Source organism: Hetaerina americana, unplaced genomic scaffold, assembly GCF_022747635.1.
Source record: "Hetaerina americana unplaced genomic scaffold, ioHetAmer1.1.p SCAF_11, whole genome shotgun sequence".
Taxonomy (NCBI): Eukaryota; Metazoa; Arthropoda; class Insecta; order Odonata; family Calopterygidae; genus Hetaerina; species Hetaerina americana.
In genome coordinates this window covers 18,814,296-18,842,097 of record NW_027286181.1, presented here as the reverse complement: position 1 = coordinate 18,842,097, position 27,802 = coordinate 18,814,296, and the positions used below count along the sequence as shown (strand labels likewise).

The following is a 27,802-nucleotide window of genomic DNA, read 5'->3' as shown; positions in this document are numbered from 1 at the left end:
ATTTTCGCTACTGCCGCCAATACTACTCTAGGGATCATCAGAACTCACAAGCCCTTCCACCAACGTAAGGATTTAATATATACACAGTCTTTCCCAAGGGTAGTATGACTTATTTTTTCCCGGATAGACAGGCAGTGGTTTCTCAGGTTGGGCTCGAGGAAGGGAAGTCTCAGAAAAGACTGAAGGCCGGTGGTAGTTGACTCCCAGCCTTCGCGGAGTGCGGATCGCTCGTTTACGAAACCTCTAAAACGTACCCTCGTTACGCTCCGTTATGAACCCGTTTGAGGAGAAGCGATACGCCATCAAATTTTGCATGAGACTGAGCAAAAGCGGGAAAGATTCATGATATGCTCAAGGCAACTTCTGGTGATAACGCCATAGATACCTGTAGATTGGGTGTTTTTGATTGGCACAAGTTGTTTCGGGAGGATAGAGAAGATTTTGAAGACACCGAACTTTCAGGATGCCCTTCAATCTCAAAAAAGAAAAAAATCTTACAAGAGAGAAGGCTTTGTTGGACGAGGATCGCAGATTAAGTATTCGTAGAATTTCTGATGAACTTGACATCCCCAAAAATGATGTGCATTGACTTGTGACCGAACACAAGGGCATGAGAAAGGTGTGTGCAAACTTGGTGCCACGAATGGTCTCGGAGTAATGGACTACTTCCGTGGTAGCCCGTGGCGTGGTAACCTTGCCTCAGCTACCCTTCAACCCTGACGTTGCCCCACCAGACTTCTTCCTCTTCTCCCGCCACAAATCCGTGCTGAAAGGACGTCATCATGGCTCAGTGGAAGCGATAAAATGAGCAGCCGTGACGACATGGCAGCGGTGTGTGGACGCACAAAGATGATACTTCGAAGACTTTTGAGTGAATGTATCATTTCTGGCAATAAAATATTTTAAATCTATTCAGTCCTACTACTTTTGGGACAGACCTTTTACAGAGGGTTTTTATAGGTAATCTACCGGTTAAGGTAGTTTTTGAATGATACAAGCAACCAAATAATTCTCCTCCTGCCAGCGGGTTTCTCCTGTTTTCGTCCTTTATTCCTTCCTATACCTTTTCCTGGGCACTACTATACTTCTCTGCAGCTCTACCCAAGCTTTATGATTTTTCGGGCACCAGAACTTCCTCGGAAACCATAACCGGCACAGAGAAAGGAACTGTCCCCTCAACCCTGATGTGTGAATTTCACACGCCATCGGGTTTAGTGCTGGGTGAACTCTACCATCACCTACCAAACCGACCCTCGGATTGATTACTGTGTACCACAAGTGTGTGTGTATATATATATATATATATATATATATATATATATATATATATATATATATATGTATATATAATACACAAACACACCTCAGTAGGCCCCTCAAACTAACGCCCTGAGTAAATAGCGCCCGCCGACGAGCCAGCGACCTTCGGGGTCCGGGAGTTGCCCGAAGTGAGGGCGGCGGCCACGCAGGGAGGCGGCGACCCCGAGGCTGGCCTCCGACTCCCGGGAGCGACTCCTCTCACCCAATATAGAGCATCCAATCTCCGAGGTAGCGATGCACTCTCCCCTCCCCCCACGAGGAAGGGAAGCACACCTGAGGAATACGCCTCCCCCTCTCCCGTCTCACTACACCCGTCGGACATTATCGACTCATGAAGCCGTCTCTACTTCTCTCCGCCTCTTCCGTCCGGCGCGAACCGTGCCTTTCGTTCTTGCCCCTATTCTTCGGTGGGGCAGTTAGGCAGAAGCTGTTTCAGTCACGAGGCAACGTCAGGAAAAATACGAAAAATAAACAACAAAGTTCGAGGCCCTTAGACTGAGCGGGACCGCTTTAGTGGGAATATCCAAAAATCCTTCGTAATAGCTAACATTCTTGTAAATAGCAATAGGCACGGGGGGAAGGACAATTGGCGAGAGCTTGGGGCCCACCCCGTTAACCTACAATGTTCAACCCAATTCCATCTCTGATAACTGTTTATTTTAAGCATAAGTTCCATGGCAGTTGTTTTTCTCGGTATTGCCCGTGTTCAGAGAGTCTCTCCAACATCTCCATATATATCAGGTTGGTGGATTTGAGGTTGTTGAAGTGATGCTCGCAATTTGTATCTTTGTCCCGAGGATTGATTGTGGACCTCTGGTTTGGAGCCGAAGGGAAGGCATTAATCAGTGGAACGTCATTTCTGCAGGGATATTGGGGCCTACCTCGTCGACCTTTAGCCGGCGATCCAATCGGGTAGGAATCTTCTGAACCACTCTGGAGTTCATTTACATGTCTGAAGTCGCCAGGTGGGGAGCGCGTAGGATAATTGAGCTCAACAGGGATTTTTAGATAGAAGTTTAGATCAGCGTGCAGGTCAAATAGTGGGGTATCTGACGTCCTCTTTGCCAAATAATTTAATTTTAAATGAAGTCAGAGTCAGTGCTAGAGATGAACATAATAGCTTACATAATTTGAATCAGTTATCAACGGACAGAAAATTTATAAGTGATTCGATGATAATAAGAAAACCACCCCCTTTAATCATTCAAGTAACCGTATTGCCAAGAAAACATTATCTTCATTTTAGTAGTTAATTGACGAAGTTTAAACAGCAAAGTCGCTGAATATCACATCAACTTATTCAAAGCACAGGTGCAGATATAATTATGGGAACGGAAAGTTCATTATCCAATGATATCGCCGAGGGTGTCATTTTCCCAATATCATTTTCCTTTTAGAGAAAGAACAGAGCATATAAAATCGGGGGTGGTATCTTTATTTCAATTAAAAATTATCGCGTCAAAAGGGCTGTGGTAATTCCAGGTAACGGTTTTTGAAAGCATTGGTGGCTCATTTAAAAGTCCTGAATGCGCATTTTACAGGCAACTGGAAGACAAAGATAATTCCTTTCTATAACTAGAATTATAATTCATCAAATCAAAAGTTTCTCATACAAAAATAACGATCGCGACATTATAAACGATAGAAATGTCAATATCCCATCTATTGATTGGATCACATAGACTTTTAAAAGAGGGGTAAATACAAAGGTATCTGCGAGTCCCTGTTACATTCCTTTACGTTGTACTCCATGAATCACCTTTCCACTTCACAAACTAGGGGCAATAATATTCTTGATTTTTTAGCAACAAATATACCCGAAAAAGTGTTAATAATGGAGACTTTTACAGCAATTAGTGGCCAAGGGCAGTAAATGCTAAGTTTTCCCTATATGGGGTCTGAAATAAAAAGCCTAAAAGAAAATGTTTCTTTTGCTTGCTTCAAGATGGGGACTATAATGGATTAAAATGCGTGTCAAAAGTTAATTTGCGAACTTAATGAAATACCCTCCTGAGCGCCTATTGCATTAGGAACACAGAAATAGGAGGTGTAGACTACATTACATACTTAGACGTTATCATCACTAAGAAACTCTCCCGGGTGGAACGTATACGGCATTTTTGTGGAAATGATAACAAAAAATTGGCATTAATTAGTAAAGTATTGAGGAAATGTGATAATAAGGTTAAAGAAAAATGTTATCTTTCGCTGGCCTCATTTAGGATATTCTGCTAGCATACGGGATCCTCATGAAGTCGGATTAATTGCGGAATCGGATTAAGCGCAGCATAGAGGAGCTAGATTGGTAAAAAGTTGATATGCCAGACTTAGTAGCGTATCAATATTATTAGAGGATCTAGGTTGGGAATCACTCACGGAGCGAATGTTAAATTACAGATTAAATCTCTTTCGTATAATTTGAAGCATACATTTTTAGCAATGATGCTGATAGTGCGTCATAAGCCTCATTGTAATATGTTAGGAGAGATAATGTTAAAATTATAGAGATTAAGCGTAGAGCAGATAGATTTAAGATGCAATTTTTCCCACGAAGAATAAGGGATCGAAATAGCTTTGTCCAACCGCGCCAGGAAATATTTTGGGTCAAAGGTAGTCTGGTAGGTTATCACCCCCTGCCACACATCCTGAGGGTGGCTTTCTTAGTACCATGCAATATAAGTAAAAAAATAAATAAGTATTACATAGAGAACGAAGGTTTTGATTGTGCTGCAATTTGGGTACTGCAAGTAATCTGCAACCACTGCCATGCACCCTGCATTCATCTCACTTACCATCCCATCCTCCCACACTCCGTAGACCCTCTTTCATGCTGTAGTAAAATTATATCTCCCTCTTATCATTACTATCACGTTACTCTTTATTATTATCTAAATTGCCAACTTACGGCCAAACCGACAATTTATATTTCAAACAGTTTTCGCCGACGGTTTTCTTAAATCGACTGCAGAAAAGAGCACGCAAAATAATTGCTAATACTTTATTAATATGAACTGCCCAAAACCCGTATTTTAGACACCTTAAATGCTGTCTGATGAAATATGGACTCCATAGTATGTTTTTGTATTGGGGTCATAATAATGCCCGACACCGAGGGCATTATTATGGTCCCAATATTCATTGATAAGCGTTAACCACCGGGATAGCAATAAAGAGATATTGGCACAGTCACAGATAGATCAGAGTACTCCGTCTTTCCTCTCACGATACGCAATAATAAGCAAATATAATAGAAATGAATGTGCGTGCGATTTAATCAAACGCACCGATTATAGAATGGCTGTTACAGGCGAGTTTTTGTGTGCATGCGTTTTCTATATCTGAGTGAATGTAATTTGCATGTGGACTCATATTCGTGCTCTCACAGCTGGTGCCATAACACCCCCTGCCGTATTCGTTCTTCCCTCGAATGATAGGCAATCATCAAAATAGCCCACAAGAGTCCGAGTACATCAGGCTAAAGACTACAATATAATGATTCAGTCAATATATATTTTAGTTAATATAATGTACAAGTTTGGTAGGGAACCCGGTAGGGTTGGAATCACAAGCGGAAAAAGTTTTCTTGACCTGGAATTGAATTACGGATCATCGGCCATCGGACGGACGTAATTATCGAGGAAATGTAATCAACATTGAAATCCGCGTGGGCTAATGCCATTCATTAAGTGCCGCGATTCTTGTGGCCAAGAGATGGTGTTCGGGAGCTGTTTCGCCTTCCAACAGAGAAATGGACGAACACTCAAGAGGCAAGGATAGTAGGGAAAGCAATCATAAAATGCCATAAAGAGTAGCTGGAGTAGGTACTTTGTTTCAATGAGGCGCACGGCCAGCAGAAGGAAATTAGCCACATTTGACAAATACACATTAAAGCACGAAAACACGCCAAATGGCTTACACATGTTTAAATCGGTATAAATATAAGGAAAAGGGATGAAAACACATGTATGACATACTCAAAGTTGGTGGAAAAGATGACATTGGCGGGCTTTCGTGTTAAAATGTGTATTAGGCCAATGTGGCTAATATTCTTCTTCTGGCTATGCGTGTCTTTCAGCACGCGTGTGTATGTGTGTGGTTTCACAACAGAGTTTGTTTTTGTTGAATACCAAATATACATTCAAATACATGTAGGAACAAATAGTTTAGCATTGATGGCTAGTGTACCGACACATTCAACCTCAGGCCATTGAGGCGGCTTGCGAAATGTCGCGTAGGTATTACTATAGTCTCTTACGATAGTAAAGATTTTTTGATATTATCCCTCACCACTCGTTTTCTCGATGTTGTATGGCTTGAAATGACGCCGCGAGATAAGCCTCGCACTCGATTCGACGCATTCTCGGACGAAAATTTGAAATTGTACATCACGTAAGTGGACGCGATGCGCACGCAGGGAGCAAACATGGAGGGATGGAGTTGACCATACGCGTCACCCCTTCGGCCAAGAGTCATCACCACAAAACCCCTTGACGTCGGAGAGACATCGAGCGCAGGGATCTCGCTTTCGTCGCGTCCCTAGCGGATTACCCCTTGATTGTCGAACCCTTCCCCTTATCCTCCTTTCACCGGCATCAAGCGCCGTTCTCTGCCTCGCTCTTGAGGGAGAAAGGGAGAGAGAGAGAGAGAGAGAGAGGGGAGATATTTCGTCATTTCCTGTTCCCTCTCCCATTCGCTGCCCCTTTCGCCCGTCCAAATGGAGACAAACATCAATTACTGAAATTGATAAGTCACAAACGATGAAAGTTGCGCGATTATTTAAACATTTTAACGAGATTAAAAGCAAGCGCTCATGCGATGAGTGGCACGAAAAATGATGTTTCGAAGGAGGATAAATAAGGGGAGAAATCATTAGCAAACGAGGAAAGAAGAGCCTGCTCTAACGGATGCCCTTTATGGGGTGACGGATAGTACGGAGGATACGGTTCATTAAACTATCTGAAAAGAAAGTTGCCTGGCATATAGATTATCGATCAAAGGGCCATTTAATTCGAGGAGTAAAAGATCTAATAACATATATTAAGCATAATATAGGTCTCGCGGGTGACTTCCCACGCAGGATTTGACGTTAAATCACATTATCTTTTCTTTAAGTCTTGAGTTTTTGCGACATTACCTATGGAAAAGGTTTAATGTTCATGATGATAAACTAAATAAAAAAAACGCTTTTATTCGCACATAACTCAATCTATGCATTACACACCGGAAGCCACCGCAAAAGCATGTGGCGGGGGGGCTAGAGCACCAGTCATGCGTACATGCAGATATATGAGTTAAATATATTAGATGATGTACAAACGTTTTTCCCACAAATATATGTCCATGTACATCCCGCAATATTTGAATTTCGACTCATACTAAAATTGAAACTGATAAGAAATAATTTAGTTACCAAAGTGCACTCTGCAATAGATAATTTTATGCACGGGAGGCAGCAGGTATTCAAAATTAGCGTCGACCGCGTAAGTAATGTTCATTTTTACTTTTATTAAAACCAAATATATGACCAAATGGATGGGGGGTCATGTCCCCCATTATCTTTCTTCCTGGATCCCCTCCTTGTTCATTGATTCCGTTTCTTTCAACGGATAATGTAATGACAGAGAGGAAAGATAATCGCAAAGTCAGCGATCGAAACGTGGGCACCTGATTTCATTACCGGTTTTCCGAATGCGGTTTCTCAAACCTTCATGTCGGCTTACACGTCCTTGTAAAAATTTACACGGTGATCGGGATGGTGCAGTGGCTAACGTACTCGCTTCTCACCCAGAGGGCCCGGGTTCGTATCCCAGAGGTAGAAGATATTTCTCATTGGTATCCCGATCCCTGCTTGAGTTGTTTTGTGGAGAGAACTTTGAGTGAGTAAGCCATCCGACGGATGGGACGTTAAGTAGCGGACGCCCTTGGCGCCTTTCGTTAAGAGTTGGTTAATGCTGACGCTGGGTTTCGCTCCACCCTTCATCTTATCCTGTTCATCCCCTATGGTGCAAATGACCTCAGCTGTCGGTTGCCTCCACTTAAACTACCACTAAGTTACACAAATGAAGTAGGTCTAGTGACGGTAATGAATAGTGCACAAATTGGTATCTGCCAACATAAAACAATACGAAAATTTAAATATATTTATTATAAATTCAAGACTGTATTTAAACGACTTTTACGTCAACTTTTGGCTTTGAGAAAAGGTCCCTTAATAAGGCCCGAATGGCTTCTGGTGTGGCCCACAAAGAGCTCCTTCACGTCAAAAAAACAATAAATGATTAATAGCAATGTTTTGTTCGATTTTCTCTCTATTCAGGTTGTTTTTTATCCATTTTTATACCAATCTATCGAACATCCCTAATTATTTTTATAATATTCCATCGGAGACCTCTTTTGGTTTTAATTCTTTATCATCAATCACTCAACTCTGCTACTCGCATTAAATTATTTAATGATCTTTTCTGAACGTCTTTATTATAAGTGTCTTCAATAATTTGACTCTTACAAAGTTTTCCGCTAATTTTTCTCTCACTGACATAAATGTTCTCCTAATGTTCACATTTGTGCGCTAATTTTTCATTGAGAAATTCCGTGAAAATTCTTGAAAATATAAAGATATTTTATACATTATGACCGACCAAGTTTTTTCTTATTAATCGAAAGAGTCAATCGAACTTGTGACATTTTAATGTTTTAGTTTGCTTGTTCATTTTTTGTCAAAACAATATGAGGAAATATGAGCAAATTTACTGATATAAGTTATGACCACTGACCTTTCGTGTGACGAGGGGTTTGGTGGCATCTTGCCCCAAAATAAAGACGGCTATCTACATATCTATCTTATTGTTTAAATTTGTCTAGCCAATCCCTGAGTCATCGACTTCATATCAATTATTTGATACTTTTTACATCACACATTCATTTTTCCACAAATCAGGCTTGAACATATTAAATTCCACTTTTAATATTCCACCTATTTTTTGAAATATTAGAAGAGACTTACATAAGTCTCTCCTACTATTTCTTCTACATTTAAGTAAAAAAATTACGGATCAAAACGGGAATATTAAATAAATTCAGATTTAGAAGCTGTAATCAAAACGCTTACATGTAATCAGAAAAAACCGATTAGGTGCACAACAACCAAAAGAGAGCTTAACGTTTTAAAATTTAATATAGAATAAAAACATAACGCATGAAGGACATTTTCTTTTGAACATATACAGGAGAGTAAACGTAGAATTTCATTCTAACGAATAAAATACATTGCAAATATGGATTCTTTTGACGTAGCATTATAAACGTATTAACATTATTTTATTTATTAATCGTGGTTCTAGTTGGTGCATTCATAATGAATCTAGAAACGGAAATCATAAATAAAGGTGTAAAACATTTACTTCATTGCAACAATATTATCACAGAAAATTTAGGAGGCGGGACCCCTTGGCTGCCGATGACGGTCCAACATACTGATTGCCCTTAGATCACTCGCTCCGTCGTCACTCATGGTCAGAATAAATAAATGAGTGAAGATATTAAATGTGTGTAAATAAATAAAAGGGGAAAGACGTTTGCAAATATTTAAGTCCTAATTGATTCCTTTGGTGTGTTTACACAGATACATTCATAAACAAGGCCACAGGGTGCTAAGGGGACACTTTCCAAACAGCGCCGTTTTGAAATATTTCCCTTAATTTCTTGCAATTTGGAGTCAAGAAAAAAATTTTATCATAAAAGCAAGACCGCTCATTCAATTTTATTTATTGTGACACTATTCTTGAGTTCGCGTAACCATAATTTCCAACATAATTTCGGAAAACAAATAAAGCCTGCAAGAGAAAAAAAATGAACTTTGAATGCATTTCTTATGGAAATAAGGAAAAGAATGGCAGTCAAATTAGGAACTTCAGATACACAAAAAGGAGCTCATTACCTGCAGAGCGGTGACGTTTGATAATTCGCAAAGTATGGAGGTAGTTCAAAAGCTGGTTCTTGAAAAAACTGAGAATTGCAGAAATACGTTGCCGTTTTAAAACTACACTTTTGTGTAGGATTTCATTATTATTATTGGTAATCTACCGTTTAATATATGTTTTGGATAGATAGAGAATGACAAGAAGAGTGCGTGATTATGGACTTAGTGCGGCGATGGACGGAGCGTGCAGGTATGGTGTGAGCATAGCCCATGTGTGATAATGGTGCGGTTGGTAATCTTAACGTATCATTATATATAAGAGCATTTTGTCTCATATCTATTTGCGTGAGTGTGTGTATATATATATATATATATATATATATATATATATATATATATAATATATATATGCTTTCGTAGACGTAACACGGAAGTGCCGAATAGTACAATACACAGTAACACGCAATATAGAAACACAAAAAAAGAAGAAAACTCACAAGTTATTTCTTGATATTTCGACGGAAACACTTCGTCTTCATCTGAAGATATAGAAGACTTCTATATCTTCAGATGAAGACGGAGTGTTTCCATCGAAATATCAAGAAATAACTGTATTGTACTATATATATATATATGATATCTCATGTATATATATATATGATATATCATGTATGTATATATATATATATATATATACATGAGAATTGTAAGAGTGACCGTTGACCAGACTTGACCGTTGCCACCAGAACAATTGCAAGGTGATTTATATAATAATAATAATAATGAAAGCAATACATTTCTTTGCCTCTCCTAATCATATAAAACATGACTTCCGACACTATTATTAACCCTTCTTCAATTTCGCGTACTTCTATTCTCCCTTCATTCTCTCCAAAGTGTTTACCCTTTTCCTCCTCCTTACTCGTTTGAGTAACTTTCTCCCCCGCTATATAACAGATATTCAACAGCCCACCACCGATCGAAATGCTCTGCATTCATCTTCCCTCCTCTTTGCCCTGCTTTCTTCCCTGCCCCCTTTGTAAGATAAAAACGTGGTCCAAAATAATTAAGTAGATTTATTAGTTTTATCCTCGAAGCGTCGTCACGGCAACGCTCTTTGCATCCAATGCTATTCATGCATCAATTTATCATTTTTTTCTATTTATCCAGCGTAAAAGAGCTCGTTAGTCAATTAGCAAAACGATTGTTTTGGTATATTTCAGAACACGTTCGCCCCAAGGGACTCTATTTGCCATGCACTTACCAGTGAAAAAGGTGACGCTTAGTTGGGAGTGGAGTGAGAATTCTCCAAACAAATGGCACGTTTCGAGAAGAAAATGAAGGACTAAAGATTCCGCAGTGAAACCAATCATTTGCCAACTATGAACCAAATTTGAAAATGCTAACAAATATTTCATCGCCGGAGATGCTTAGAAGAATTTCGTGGGAAATATAACACTTCCACAGGTTTTCCTCAGAGGTAAGAAAGAGAGCATCAATAGAAAAATTAAAAGGGTTATTTTCAAAAGTTTTTTACAAAAGGGGTTTTACGAAAGCGAATATTACAGACATCTTAGGGAGCATTGAGGTGGGAAAAATAGTGCAGGAAAAAATGCACAAAGTCATCAAGGAGATTTCATTCTTAGTATTGCTTCACCTTCGTGCAGAAAAAATTTCTTCGAATAGATTAATAAAATGGATTTAAAATATCCATATAACTCAGTATTCAGCAACCTTCCCGTTTCAATTCTATACTACTCATTATTTTACTGGTCAGCCAAGAGGTTTCTAGCATTTTTCAGCGTATTGGAAAGCCAATGTCACAGGTATTAGATGATAATAAACATATGTATTCAAGACGAAGGTTATGCGGTTTTTCAGAAAGAGAAAGGCTACGTTAAATATTAAAAAAAGGAGTTCATTAACTGGAAAAGGTGGAATCGTTTATTCGTGTCGGATGAGTTCAGGACCAAAATGGTCAAAGTAGTAGGGACATAAGAAGAAGAGTTTCGTCGGAAGAATAATATTTCGCAGGGAACTGCTGCCAATGATGTTGAGTAAGGATGTTAAGAAATGACTCGTTAAAATTTTAATATGGAGTGATAGATATGGAGCACGGTGCGAAAACATAACCGTTAAGACAGAATGATAAGCGTAAATTAGAGGCTTTTAAAATTTTGGTGTGGAGAAGGATGGAAAGGGGAAATAGAAAAGGAGGCGAACCAGGAAATGTTTGGCATGGGGGAGGAAGAGAGCGGATGATTGGGTGAAATCCAAAGGAGGTAGGGAAGATGGATGCAGAGCATTTTGATTGGAGATGGGATATCGAAGACTACGATAGAAGGAAAAACGTTAGAGTAGCGAGGAAGGGGGTAGAAATAGACTTGTTGGACGGAAAAAAGGAAGGAAAAGGATGTCGGATGTCAGGTTGTTTTGTCAAGGAAATATATCGCAATATCTTTATATTGTCTGTGGCCAAACCTAACTTAACCGATAGAATATTAATGGTAATTACGATAATTTCTTTAATTTTTTATAGGAGCGTCCTAAAAGGGATGCTTGGACAAAATAAATTATTTATAGCCTAAAGAACCTTAGGGTTAGTATTCATTTCAAGTTATAGGAATAGAATATGCAAATTAATATATTTCAATAAAACCACAATTTGAGCATAAATAAGCATACAAACATGATTGTCTCATTAAAAAATAAAATTATGTAAAATAAAGATCTTTATAGTTGTTTATAGATCAAAATGTGTGATTACAAACGGGGAAAACATTGAAAATCACTAGCAGATTATGACTATGTGCAAACTATGTGAATGAATAAAAAATGGTTTTATCAGACTTTATTTCAGAATGTTATGTTCCAATTAAAACATTGTGATAAATTTCAAATTGAACAATGCATTGATCCTTTTCTTTGGTATTAATTAGAAAACCTGAAATATTTAATATTTTAAATTATATTTTAAATTCAAAATTATTTGAATCCTTTAATTAAGTGATAGTGAGATTGTCCTTCATGTCCCTAACTGTAAAGAGTGCCTTGATATGCACTTGGAATGAAAGGGCTTTTTAACATAGGATACATGGAACAGAAACGCAAAAGTCGTTCTGTCGCGTGTGTGCGACATTTCACCCACTCATTACGAAGATATGAACTTTGCCCTAAAGTAAAGAATGTCTCATATATCTCGAGAAGCGAGTCCCGGAAAATTGCATGGGATGCATCCAGTTAGGAGAATATTTTATTCAGAAATAATTGTGCAGATTTCATCTCCGGTGTTCCTGCGGACGCTGTAATTTCAAAGGAGGAAAAACCAGGTAATAAAGATCTTCCTGTGACCATATTATCCCAATGTTTGTTCTTTGACATTGATTCTCATTTTGCCTGCTCTTAATTTTATGCTATGAAATGGCGATTTTTTGAGTGGACTGGTCTTAATGTCATAAGCCATGCGTGAAGTTTCATCAGAAAAAATGCTATTGCATCTCTTGGATCTTATTACCTAACTATTCCCAGTTACTTGAAGATATGCTGATAAAAATGCATGAACCATGATGAAATATGCGGTGGAACGCTATTTATACGCAAGGTGAAACAGGCTAATTCAGGCATTGAAGGCTCTTTCCTGGTCCCAGTGAAGTCAAAGTAATTCCCTCGCTTTATAACCCAGGGGCCGCGAGTTCGATTCCCTCATGGTTGGCATCTCTTCAACTTGGGGGTTGAGTTTGTGTGTTTGTGTCTGCTATTTAAGCAAACATTTTAAGCGGTTAAATGTAAGAGAGAGCACTCAATTAAAATCATTGCTATTACTCTGACGCAAAAGAGATTTAAAATGATACTCGTAAGTAGGGAGTTGAAATTATTTCACATGATAGTTGCGAGGGAAGTTTGAAAGATTCCAGGAATCACCACCAGATGTCAGCTCTGAGCAACGAGTTTTCCGCGTAGTAATAGGTAATCCTTTACGAGTAAACAAATAACGCGCCAGTGCTCAGGGAAGATATCTGTGATGTGGACACCTCTCTGTAGTTGTTCCCGCGTAGGGATTTGTGCAGATGGATGGAATTGAGATTCGAGTGTGATTAAAATACTTAGTAAAGAAAAGTATGAAAGCAAAATAAATTCATGCCGACTTTCAGAACACTCTGGCGGACTCTGCTCCTTCATATTTTAACTGTTGCCAAGTGGACACACGAGTTTGAGTTTGGTCGTGACAGCTTAGATGATAATCCGCGTAGAGGCTGGTTAAAATGTGTCACTGCCCCGGAAGTTATTGCTAAAGTCCATGGAATGGTCAAGGAGGATCGCTGACCGAAAGTGCGAGAATACGCTCAAGCTGTAGGGATGTCATCTGAATGGGCATATCACATTTTAACGGTGAAATTGGATATGAGAAAATTATCTGCTACATGGGTGCCGCGACTCCTGGCACAGGATCACAAACGCATCAGAATGGAAATTTCCGTATAATGTTTGACCCGTTTTAAGAGCAATGAACAAAATTTTCTGCGCCAATTTGTACCCACAGATCCAACTTGGATCCATTACTATACCCCAGAGACAAAAAAGATTTAAAAGCAGTGGTAAGATGTTAATTCACCACCACCAAAGGAAGCAAAGGCAATGCGGTCGGCCGGAAAGGTGTTTTTCGTAATGCGTAAGGGATACTTCTGATAGATTACTTCACCCTGGTCAAACAATTCCTGGAAAATACTACGATAACCTTCTGAAGTAATTACAGAAAAAAATACATGAAAAAAACCCAGGCTTGGCAAGGAAGAAAATCATCTTTCATCAAGACAATGCGCGCCCACACACGTGCCATTGCCATGGCAAAAATACGTAAACTAGCATACGAATTTTTGCCACACCCGCCTTACTCGCCTTATTTAGCCTTATCAGGTTTTCATCTCTTCCCCAAGCTCAAAATATATTGCGGCGGACGGAGATTCTCTTTAAACAAAGAACTAACTGCCGAAGTAGAAGGGAATTTTGCAGGACTGAGGGAATCTAATTTTTGAGATAGGATCAAGACACTGGAACATCGCAGTACCAAGTGGATTAGTGTACAGGGAGACAACGATAGATTGAAAAATGAAAAAAAGTTTCACTGAGTAAAGCCATTTATTTGTATTTAATTCCGAGAATTTTATAAATTACTCTCGTATTTTAAGAAGTATATTCAATATATTTATACAAATGTGAATAAAAATTAATATTATAAAAAAGTATTCTGCTAATATTGATAATAATAAAAGAGTTTAAATGTTGCTCAACAAGCTGATTCAAGACAACTAAAGGGCACTTAACTATTGGGGTCACTTGGTGACCTAGGGGGACCTGGGAGGGATCTAGCATCACTGTCACACAGTAACTTCCAAGGAATCTAAGTTACGTAAGATACTTGGATCTTCCCACACCATAATTAGTATATTTGAGCAGTGTTTCACTCAGTATTTTTACGAACGAGTTAATATTAATTTTGGCAGGACTATCAGCACTTTTTGTGACGGGCGATCAACAGATAAAGTCATTTGTATCATTGAGGATAGGCGGTTTAATTGATAGGGGTAGGTTTTGCAGGGAATGAACAGAGGGTGAAGAGAGAAACCCGATTTCGGCAAAAGCCAACTGTGAACGAAAAGCTCTAAGGATTACACAATTTTAACGTCCCATCCGATGGACAGGGTCCTTCACTCAAGGTTCTCGGTCTAAATTGCACCCAAAGTAGGGATAGAGATGCAATTAACAAAACTGAAACCACCAGGATTCGATCCCTGGCCTTCTCGCGGCAGTATACTAGGCACTATACCATCCCTATCCACTAATTTTGATTTTGTTACTGGCAAAATATCTGAGATATATCTCGTATTAAGTGCAAAAACTACAGTGACTGTACGTCATTAGTAGTAGTAAGTGAGACTTTGTATTAACTGCACAAACCAAATTCTTAAAACCAATCCTGTGTTAAGCCAATCAACCATGTAACTGAGGTAGAAGTCTACTTGGAATTGATTTTTTTAAATAAACGAAAAGAACCTTCCGCTATACACCTCATCATCCGTTATAGTAAAAATGTACCTAGTAAAATGAGTTTAAATGTGGCCTCATATCCACAAATGATGAACATCGCTCGGGACGAGCAGTGGAAGCGACTTCCTCCGAAATGATTGACAAAATCTACGATATGGTTTTGTTTTTGACGAATAAAAGTTCGGAAAATAGTTGAGGCGGAAGGCATATCACAAGGTACACGGTTTTTTAATTTGGCACGCAAAATTGGAGGTGAGAAAAATAACTCGGTAATATGGATGCCGGGATTGTTCTCAAAGAAAAATTAACGCATTCGTGTGGCCTATTCGGAGAGTTATGGTGCATTTCCATTTCAATTCTGATAATTTTCTGCGTCTAAACATATATGTGGATGAAGCATTCAAGACGAAATCAATAAAATTTGAAAAAATCGTTCCTAAAAACGAAGATTGTGAAATGGTGGCCAAGTGGGTAATGGCCAAGTTTTTTGAGATGAACGCGGAATCATTTATATCGATCACTTGCAAAAATATCAAACAACAAATGGAGAGTGTTATGCGTCATTATTGTTCCGGTTGTGTGAAGGAACAAAAAAAGTCCTAATTTGGCAATTAAAAAAATTACTCACCATCAAAAAAATGCACATCTGTGCAGTTTTGATGGCTAAAATTGTACAATTAAAGTTCGTATTATTACAATACCTACCGTAATCACCCGATTTGGCTCCCAACGAACTTTTGTCATTTCCAATCTTGAAAATATGGCCCGGCAGAAAACGAATCACCACTACTGAGGAGGTTATTTCCAACACAGATGCCTATGTTGAGAACCTTCCAAAATCCTTTTTTATGGGCGGCTAAAAAATTTGGATGTACGCTGGGAAAGGTTTATCGAGCTAATAGAAGATGCTGAGAAATAATTGAAAATATATCCAGAGCCAGATTCCTTCCTCATAGATATTACGAATCAGTCCATACAGACTCTTCCTACCAAATTTTCCTAAACCTTTTAGTAGTTCCGAAGGAATGTTGTGTACCCCCACGGCCTTATTTAATTTCATCTCCCTTAATGCCCTTTCCATCTCATTGTTGAGCATGGCTCGACCTAAACTATCTTTCTCAACGTCATGCTACTCTTCTATGTCTAACATTGTTGGTCCAAGTTCTTTACCTTACAGTTCTTCTATTTATTCCTTCCATCTCTCTTGGATCTGTCCTGTGCCAACTATTGTCTTATGCGCGTTATCTCTAACTCTTAGCATAGATCATCCCTTCTTACTTCCCGATAAAGATTTAACCTTGATGTACAGCGCACCAATTTCATCCTTTCTCTGCAGACTTTCCATATCCTCGCACTGCGTCTTCCACCATGCTTCTTTTGCTTTAATTGTTGCCCACCTCAATTTTTTATTTAACTCCTTGTACTTCATTTTTCCTAACTCTGTGTTTACATTCTTCCATTTTGCTCTCTCCTCCATATTTGTAATCATCTCATCCGTGATCCTTGGTTTCCTTGTCCTTTTCCCGTTAACGGTTCCTATAGTGCCTTTTGCGGCTTTAGACAACCCTTTCTTGATGCATTCCCATTTTTCTTCGAGAGTACTTAGCTCTTTACCGTCCGCCATTATTTTCCCTACAGCCTACTGATACTCCTTCCTTGTCAATCCATTTAATGCTTCTATATTCCATTTTCTAACTCGCCGCCCCTGCGTTACATATTTGAAACGGTGGCTACATTTCATAACATCTAAATTGCGGTCGGAGTCTGCTTCCGCTCCCGGGACGCTGTGCGAATTTATCACGCTGCTCTTAAACCTGAGTGTAACCAGAATAAACATAAACATAGATATAAATTTTTTAAACATAGAAACACAAAGAAAGGACACTCATATGTAGTTTTGACTTTTTGACGGAACGACCGACAAAACTAAATACGTAAGTTTTCTTTATTTGTGTTTCTATGTTTTAGAAATCTATATCCGTCCTTATGTATGTATATACGAGGGTCATCCGGAAAGTAGTACCCGTTCGTGAAATAAAGACACAAAAGTAAATATTAACAAACATAAAAAATTTTATTTGAAAGAGGATACTTTAAACTACTTCTCAACATAATCTCCAAGCAAATTAAGGCATTTGTCATAACGTGTGACAAGTTTCTGTATTCCTGCTGCATAGTCCTTCGCCGCCAGCTCATTGAGATACGCGAGGGACCCATCTTGCACAAATTTTTGCATAATGCAGATGGTGTTTAACAATTTCATGAACAATTGTTCGAGAAACATTGGGAAAATGCTCACAGATGTCATCAATTGTGACGCGCCGATCGTTCCTCACGAATTCGTCAACTGAGCTCACCAGTTGGTCTGTAATGACAGACGGTCTCTCCGAACGCTCATCGTCGTGTGTGTTCCCCCTCCCCATGTTGAAGTTGCGACACCACCGCCGAACAGACGACTCGTCCATTACATTGTCTCCATACACCTCCTTTAATTGGCGATGAATATCACATGGGCGAACGTTTCTTGCATTGAGGAATTTAATCACTGCCCTCACTTCACAACTGGCGGCGTTCTCAATTTTTTTAAACATTGTAAACAATCACAGAAACAACACAGGCAATGCTAGCGTCACGCAACTTGGCTCAGAGAAGGCAGACAAGCCACTGAAGCTATCTGACCTCGTCCAGCGGCTACTCGCGTCGTCAGCACTTCATGCGGCACGAACGGGTACTACTTTCCGGATGACCCTCGTATATACATACATCCCATATATATATATATATATATATATATATATATATATATATATATATATATATATATATATATATATATATTGGGACAGCACAATAGAACACAAATAAAATAGTAACACTTAATAGGACACTCACACGGTAAATTGTTTAAGCTTACGGCCTTCTCCGAGGCCTTCTTCAAGTAAGACTGAACATATGCTGGAGAGGGGAAACTTCTCTAAAGAGAGCCGATGCGGGGGTGCCGTAGGGCTCTCTTATCAGCCCTCTGTTATTCAACTTGTACGTCAACGATCTGCCTTCTACACCTCACACTTCCCTTTATATGTACGCCGATGACACTGCTATCGCCGCCACATCTCGAACACGCTCCGCGAACATCAGATGACTTACAGCACACCTTGACAAACTGCACCGGTGGACACGGACTTGGAAAATACGAATCAATCCTGACAAAAGCACACATATTCACTTTCCCGCGGACGAAAACGCACACCCCACGTTCTTCTTTTCTTCCACCAACACATTATACCGAGGGCTTCTTCGCACCGATTTCTTGGTGTCATTCTAGACAACCAACTAACTTTTCAGCCGCACCTCGACTTTTGTCGTCAGAAGGCAATGGTCGCAAGGAGCCGTCTCGGCTGCCTTTCCTCCTTGATTTCTCCCTTGGGTCACGCCGACAGGATGCGACTTTACAGGTCGATCATTCGCCCGCAGTTTCTGTACGCTTGCCCCGTGTTTACCATCCGGAAAACGCTCTGGTGTCACCTTGAAACCATCCAAAACAAGGCTGTTCGGTCGTTACTCCAAGTGAGTCGTTTCACTAGGATGGCCAACGTGCGAGCGGCACATAAACTCCCATCCGTCAAGGAATTTATTCACTCGCAAGTCGCGTCTTTCAAATCCCGCCTCGCACCTTCTGGAAATCCGCTGCTACAAACCATCTGGGACTATGATCGCGGAAAGAAACACACTTATACACTGCCTATAGATATTACTCGCCTATGAGTCTTTACTATGTCTTTTAATTTTAAATTTTCTTCATAGCATTAAGCCGCTTCACGGCCGGACGGATCTCTTCCTCCGTCCTCTAAGTTATTTCAGTATAATTTTCTCCGCTTCACGGTCGTGCTGTCACCCGCTTCCTCATACCCAAGTGTAATTTCCCGCTGTGGGAAATTGGGTGACCCTCGCCTCCGCTTCCTTTTTGTACCGCTCTATGCTCAGAGTGTGCCGGTGGGCGGTTAGTGCTGTTAGTGACGTACTTTTTTTTCTAGTTTGTAAAAAGCCGTTCCCTGTCGGCTTTCCTTTCTTGTTAGATTAAGAATTCATATTTTATTCCTAGTTTTAAGTTTTACTTTCTCGCAAACCGCACTTCCACCGCAGCCATGTTTCTTTCCTCAATGCCATGCGTTTCTTATGTACAATGACCGGTAAAGGTGGGAATTCACTCACCGGGACGGTTTATACTTGCCCGCTTGGGCAGTCAATGAACTTTTGTTTGGGGTTCGGGCGGGGAGGGGAGGAGAGGTGCAGGTAATGCTGTGAGGAAAATTAAAGATGGCGTTTAAGGGTGGGAATTTTGAAAGATCGGGAAGCTAATATATGCGCGGATTCTCGAGTTCTCACCTCTATATTGGTCGCTGAATCGGGTAGGGATTCTAGGATGCTAAGAGCAAAACACTGGTCGAATGAAAGGTTGTGGGAATTTGCGTGTGAAGGAATAGGAAGAGAAGAGAGTGAGGCAGAATTGCAGGAGTACCGGTGATTGTTCATTCGAATGGATAAGGGGGTAATGCATTCCCCTCATTACCCCCTCACGTCGTTCCCACGCTAATTGCCTCTCAAAAAACATTATTATTTCTTTTGTCATGCAAACAATGCACTTCCTTTTACATAGGCGAATGCATTACCCCCTTTCATCATGCCGTGTGAGTTAAGCTTATATCTTACCCTTTTTCTTAAGGACTTCATTTCTATATGAATGATTTCCATTCCTATGACACTGATTCTTTAATGAACATAGCAGTACCTGCTTACCCTTGACGGATCGGCTGACTAAAGCTTGATCATTAGGAAATATATCAGATCAGATCAGTTTTCTGCCCCAACTTCTACCCCTAACCTCCTCTCATAGCTTTCGAAATTAGTTCTGCAAATGCCCTAAGCAAATGATTGAAATCCTTTCGTCGGATTGACTAAGTGGCGGATTTCATGGGAAATAAAAATTAATCCCCTCCTCAGATAAAATTATCGTTATATGAGAAGAATAAGATGTTCCCACTCCTATGATCTCAATTTTGGGGTCGGGGTTTCCACGTTTTAAAATTCCTTCGCTCTCAACCAACGACTCGGAAGATAACGGCGACCAATAACTAGCGTTGGAACAAAATGATAAAAGAGAAAATTCAGCGCAGGCAGGCTCGTGAAAACACCCGAACTCACTCACTCTCCCTTTCTCTCTCTCTATTTCCCCCTCCCTTTATTTCCCCATTTCTCAAGAATAAAAAAACGTGGGAAACTCTGCAGGCGGGGAGGGAGGGGGGAATTGATGGGTTTGGGGTAGAGAGACCTCTTTTCCCTCCCAAGCTTTTCGAGAGTAATTTTCGCGCCGGGAAGTCGAAGGGTCGTTGGGGGAATGGTAGGGGGGGGGGCAGGGGCGGATCGGGAGGTGGGTAAAAGTACCGCGAAGACGGGTCTAAGACGAATCTTCAGACCCAGATATGGTTCCCCTGAAAAAACTTCCCCCTGCTTCCCTAACTCCATTCTTAAAACCCCTCACCACTCTCGAATGGGAAGGGAGGTTGGGGAGGGGTGGAGAGAGAGAGAGTCCATTAACCACTCATCTCCCTCCCTCCACACCGAGGTCGGGCTCATCTCCAGATTATAATCCTTCTTCTCCCTACATCACTCTCCTCTCCCCCGTCAAACCTCGCTTATCTCTCCCCTTCCAAATCCTTTATAGCCATGGAAACCGATTCACGCCCTTCGAGAGAGAATATAACCCTTTCCGCCCCCCCCCCGCCGCACTTTCCATTTCTCATCCCTAGTCTTCTCCGCCGGGAAAAGGTGACAAGAAATTCCGAAAATTCGTAGAAAATCTAGATGTGGAATTTTAAAACTCACCTAAAACAAATTATTATCTTTTTACTCTCTTATTAATTGCTTCTTTATCTTGGAACTGTTCTGGACCAAAATAATCAGAATAGTAGGGACATAAGAAGGATTACGTTAGAAAAATAAGCTAGGAGGGAACTGCTAAAACAAGGAGGGAACTGATGCCAGGGATGCTGAGAAAGGATGCTTATGAGAAGACTCGTAAAAACTTAAACATAGATTGTGGAAGTGGTGGATATGGAGTAAGGTGCGGAATCATGGTCGTTGAAGCAAGAAGATAGTCGTGGATTGGAGGCGTTTGAGGTACGGGTGTGGAGAAGGGTGGAAAAGGTGAAATGAACTGAAAAGAACACAAATGAGGAAGTTCTAGGTATGGTGGGGAAGAAGAGAGGATTTTTGGGAGAAATACAATAGGAGGCAGGAAAGGTGGATGCCGAGCGTTTTGATTGGGAATGGGCTGTTAAAGACAATGGTAGAGGAGAGAACATTAGGCAGGCGAGAAAGTGGATGGGAATAGGATAGGCACAATGAACGGAATGAATTAAGAAAGTATGTATGCGGAATTGAACAGGGATTTATTGTAATCTAAGGCGTCAGGTTTTATCTTTCTTGTGCGGTATTACGAAATGCAAGCATGTTACACTATGTGTACATCCAAGACCTACCTTAAACGGTCGGCCACATATTAATAATATTAATACAAAAACACACGCACACTTACATCCATGCATGAATATTGTGGGAAAGAGAAAGAGCTTTAAACTTTTCAATTTGAAAAATTCTTTTGAGAGGATTAGAAATGATATTAGCTTGAATGTCTATCGTGCAGGGGATGAAGAGTTCTTGAATCAATTTGATTTTGGTAGAAATAGAGAAAAAGAGGTGATATTAAAGAAGGAGGAACCAGGGTTGGACCTTAATCATTTAAAACCGTTCATATGAATTCAAATAAAAGCGAAGATTTTAAGGTTGAAGCATACAGTATATGTATACTGTGTTGAACGAAAAACTTGCGGATGAAACTGTGAAAATATCTTCGGGAATCAAATGAATGAGCTTAAAAAGAGACGAACAAAATGTATTGGAAGCCAGTCAATTGAATTGAATGATTAATAATGTATTAATTGAATGGAATATTAGATCGCGGCGGCTAGAAAAAAGTAAAACTTCCCGAAACCCCCATTGCATTTTCATTGACTCTCAGGACTTAATAGTGCCAGCCTACAACTCAATGAACCTTGTTATAAAGGAGTGAATTTTCCAAATTGAGGAAATCGTCTTCCAATCGTATTATGATAATATTTTTGCAATACACTCGAAAAATTACCTAAACTGAAAGACATCTTCCCTTTATGGAGAGAAGTTGAAAATGAAGCCAGGTCATAATAATTCTTATTACGTCGGCGATTTGAAACAAAAACCAATCAATATTGTGTTTACTTTTCGCTGTGTCCCGGGTTTTATTGTAGAGTAATCATACGGATAATTTACGAGCAAATAATAAGACGTTTAAGTGACCCCTAAAACCTCTTCTTGCCCACAATATTTCCTGACTTCAAAATTTTTACTCTTTCAATATTATTTTCACTGATTATTCTTTTGTCGTCAAAAGTAGTCCCGTTCAGTAATCATGTCATTATTATTATCACAAAGTAGTCTACGGTTAAAGGTAGGTTTTGGATGGACACAAACTAAACTCAGCTACATTTCTTGGAACGCCCTAATAAGACACAAACCTAAACCCCACTCTAAAATAAACCCCTCTTCAATTCCGTACACTTCCTTCCTCCGTTCATTGAGTTCAACATGCCTACCCTATTCTTACCCCTATTTTACTTGCCAAACATTCTCCTCTCTAACAAAATATTAAACATTCCATTGCCAATTCGAATTCTCTGCATTCATTTTTTCCTGCCTCCTTTGTGGTATTTCTCCCAAAATCCACATTTCCTCCCACCCCACATGCCTAGTAATTCTTCGTTAGTATTTTTAAGGGAAGGTATGATGTGTTTTTTATACCAATATCCACTTCTCTGTGCGTTGTGATGATCAATTTCGCGTTGGAATAACAAATCTTTGAATCTCTCTCATGAGTAATCCATCTCCTAGAATATCTATCATCTGTGCTGCCAACATAGGACGGGACTAATTCATATTTGGCAATTTTGTGGAACTCTATACCAGTATAGATAGCTCAACGTAAAAAAATCACACGAAAGCTACGTTAGTTAAAGTAGGAAAACGTATCGATCAGACATTTGTAGATCCGTTGCAAAAGACAATGACACTAATAATACAACATTTCAGTTGGAGTAGCCTATATGGTAAGCATTGATCAATTCAAAATTTCAATTTTATTACAACATTTACAGTTTATCACCTCTCATTGACTTCGTAAATTAGTATTTTCAACTTATACAGGGTGCGGCAGCATAACTTCCTTTTTGAAAGCACTTTGCCATTGAAAAAAGGAAGTTATGTTGCCGCACCCCGTATATAGTAGTTGATGTAAAATTTTTAAAATGAATTCCCATATAATAAGTTATAAAAGTTCTCCATTTGTTACTAACACTCAGTCACATTAAAATCTAATAATTCATGGAATCATATCCTGCCATACATCTAAGCGGGCATCATGGAAACGGAGATGAAATCTACCATTGATTTTCAAAGCCCTTAGTAATCCTTTGCGTTATTTTATGCCTGCAATGTGATTGCATAAGACTTATAGTCATACATCTGAAATTTTTCAGAACTCTGGAAGCTATTTCCGGTTTTTTGAGCAACAAGCGAATTAATGTATAAAAATCCAGGTCCTTTAGCTGGTTGAAGATCAGACTGAACTGACCGCCAAGGGCATATTTTAATTGCTTTTGCACCATACTGTTTCGCAACGATGGCTTGAATAGATTATAACCTCTTGAAGATTGCCTCGCCAAGCCAAGCGAAGCCTTAACTACGCATTGGATGTCGCAATATTTAAATATTCAAACCACAAGCGTCACCACCCGGATGCCTTTTAAACGTATAGGTGGCGGATATCACCAAAGAAATCTGTGTCACAAAGATGGCAGCATAATTGCAAAATAATTCATGCTTAACTCATAGCCCACTAAAAATGTCAATTAATTCGCCGTAAAAATACATGAGATATATGGCAAAGTTCAAAAAGGCGATATATCGACGTTGAAAAACAAATAATGTATCGAAGTAATGATATTAGATATCTAATATTAAATATAATGCAATTGATATTAAAATTGAAGTAGCATAATATCGATTCGCGATATGTTGACAATATCGATCGATTGGCCAACCGAATTCCTTCCTCTCTCCCGGTTTCTCCCGAAATCACACAATTCCTTCCGACTTTTCCCTCCCGTCTCACACCCCACACTTTTATTCCCGTGTGAAATGTTGAATTTCCATTCTACGCACCCGGCTTGAGTTAAGAACTTGCCTCTCTGCTCTTCCCTTCTCCCCCTCCACCCTCTCCTCAATCCTCCCCACTCACATTTTTTTATGTCAGCGATTGATTCGCTTTCCACCGACCCCCGCCCTTCCTCTCTCCACCTTTAAACGTTTACTTACGGCTCCTGCGTTCGCGGGAGACAGCAGGGATCGAGCCTAGTTCCGGACGGAAGGAAAACGGCTTTGGCACCCTTAATCCCATCCCTCCCCCATAACTCACTAAAGTTAGGGGGTGTAAGGATGTGGCTCCACCATTTTTTCTCGTGGCACCCTCGAAAAATTGCTGTTTGCACTCTCAAAAGCATTAAATAGCCAGATGAAATACTTATGAGTTTCTCTTAGAAAGGTCATAGAATTTGGTAAACACGCCAGAAACATCTTTGCGGAACTGCGTTAAAGAAACTAGACCACATCAGGCAGGAAGTGAGGAATTATACATATCAAAGTAATAGAGAGAACAGATGTAATTTAACGTCGCTGAGATCCTAGCTTGAATGTGAATCGATTTATTGGGCTCCTGCGCAGAGGAGTCTGGTTTTTTAATTCAAAAAAGATATAGTAAGATTGCTATGAAAAGGCTTGGAGACAGGAGGGAACGTCGGTGAGGAACTTCTCAAATCAAATTAGTTGACGATAAAGCGTTAGTTTGCCAGTTAGGGAAATTTACAATCATTACTTTGCGCATCGGAGAATCAAGTCGATAGGTATGGGATGAATATAAAGGTGAACAAAACAAAGATTATGGGAATTTCGAGACCACAAAAGGCTAAGCCAAATGTTAAAATTGAAGTAGTAGTAACAAATCGTCAGAAGATGAATTATTTTGACTAAACCCTTTGTAAGAAAAGAGAAGTTGATGGCGGAGACGTTAAGATAGGAGGCTAAGAAAAAAATAGAGAAAACACTCGCAAGGAGCGTGGTTTTGTACGGCGCGGAAACTTGATCTTCAAAGCAAAATGCGATTTTTAGAAAGTAATGAGTACCTTCGGGAATACGTGTAATGCAAGAAGAAAACTAATATCCTTGTACATCGAAGAGAGAAGCTGGAATAGTAAATCACATTTATAGGAGTGAAAATAGGCACAAGTATAATTTGGGATGAAAGAAATTGGACCGAAATCAAGCGAAGAATACCTCAAGCTAAAGAGACTTTCATGAATAAGAGGCATATAGTATAATAATCTTAGAGAACCTAAGATGGCAAACAAGGTAGAAATTCGTAAAAATGTTCATGTAGTGTATGGCAATTTACGGGTCAGAGTATACATGGAACACTGAAAAAGTGAACCATTGAAGGAGCCAGCCTTTGATACATGATACTGGAGGGGACTATACTGAAAATTAAATGAACAGACAAATTGGGGAAGTATGTAGAAGAGCAGAAGAGACAAATGAGCCATACGGAGGGCACTTTAGGACCAAGAAGAATAAGATAGCTTGGACACCTTGAGTAAAAATGGATTTGTAAGAATCATATTGGGGAAGAATTAAAGAACAATCCGGTATAGGAAGACCTAGAGCAAAGTACATAGGCCAGATTATATAGGACGTAAAACAGAGAAGACACCATGGGATGAGGGAAGTAACAATGAAAAGATAAGAATGGAGGGTTGCAATAAACCAATCATAGGATTGAAACACTGTTAATGGTATGTGCCCGCAGTGAACCATTTCTTCGAAACAATAAAACTCCAAGAAATTCGACAACACTACGTAATACAAGGTAAGAAGATACTGTGAAAAGTTATAGCAAATTAAAAAGCATTGTCACCAATGAGTTATTAATTTGTTCCACAGCAAGGAGGGCAACCTGCAGGGCATGTGACCGTTTACACCCCACCACACGTAAAATGCCTCCCAAGAATTAAGGCAAGTTGATTTGTAACAGTAAAACATTACCTTCTCCTCTTCAACTGTGTGAGAATAACAAATATTTTCGCGCTTAATAAAATGCGGTCGAGAACATAAATCTAAATCATTTATCCTTGCACAACAGAGATGGAATGTGAAATATTAAACCTGAGAAAAATATCACAGCAACTGCACCGAAGTCGCAAGATCTCACTCACACGATTCAAAATCCGCGCGTGCATCAAGCCAATTTTTTTCTTGGCCAATATCCGCTAATTTACTCGACACACACATAAATACGCTCATCCGCCAAAGTAGAAGTCGGTTTCGTTTCGTTTTAATGACATTAATAAGAATTTATATCCTGCTGCAATGCGTTTTTTCCCGAATGTGTCGGCGCCTAGAGGAAATACGTGATCTTAAAGCCTCTTACTTACTCTTCATCAAGGCTGGGGGCGGCTTAAATCCAGGAAATGGCAAGATGTTGCGGGGAATTACTCTCCAATTTTTACTGTTCTGGGAATAGCAGTGCGTACATGTCCTACCGACAATAAGAGCAGAAAGCCGTCATCTGATAACTGGATTTCTGACCAATGGGAAGCGGGCAAAACGTCAGTCTGGGTGAGATGTCTTTTCCTCTGAAAATTAAACTTGTTTTTCAGGAATTACATTTATTACATTTCGACAATTATTTTGACCATTTTCCTCGTGATTGATAAACCTATTAACGGAACTTCGTTGGATACCTCAATTATATATATATATATATATATATATATATATATATATATATATATATATATATATATATATATATAAACTTGTTTTTGTAAACAGGAAAGGAGTACAGTTTCCTAGCATTTAATAACAAATATTTGTAGCCAAAACAACGCAATATGAGCGACTAGATTAAATATTGCATAGACATGATCGACACGAAACACGCGATCTGGATATGAAAGATCACACCAAATAATTCCACCGGATATTGAGTTTTGTTTCAAGCATAAAATAAAATATTGTTTGGAAATGGAAAATTATTACAGCTCATATGTTTTGCTCTTAAAAAATAGATTACTAGTGCGAGTGGAAAATAGAAAATAAATCCGAAAATGAAAGCCTTGAATTTCGATACCCTAAGCGAAATATAATTAGAGCATCATATCATTCACCTTGGTCAAGATACTAAATTGGATGCCTCGCTGTCCGGTCGAGCGCTTTGGCCAGCTCAGCTACCAAGGCGCTCTCCTAAGTACATCATGAAATTTAATTTAATTAATTTTAATCCCAATCAAGGCGAATGAATTTTACACTTTGAAATTT

General features: G+C 39.5%; 1 protein-coding gene across 3 annotated transcripts in view; it reads left to right on the top strand.

Annotated features, from left to right (window-relative positions):
• LOC139700959 (uncharacterized) overlaps window positions 1-27,802 on the top strand; it is a 390,748-nt gene that overhangs the window by 68,433 nt on the left and 294,513 nt on the right. Inside the window, exon 3 of one of the 3 annotated variants that reach the window (XR_011703906.1) lies at window positions 10,462-10,963. The exons of the other annotated variants lie outside the window; for them this stretch is intronic. The gene's annotated coding sequence lies outside the window, so the exon portion shown is untranslated. Of the gene's footprint in view, window positions 1-10,461; window positions 10,964-27,802 lie in introns of those variants that run through there. 3 annotated transcript variants of the gene reach the window in all.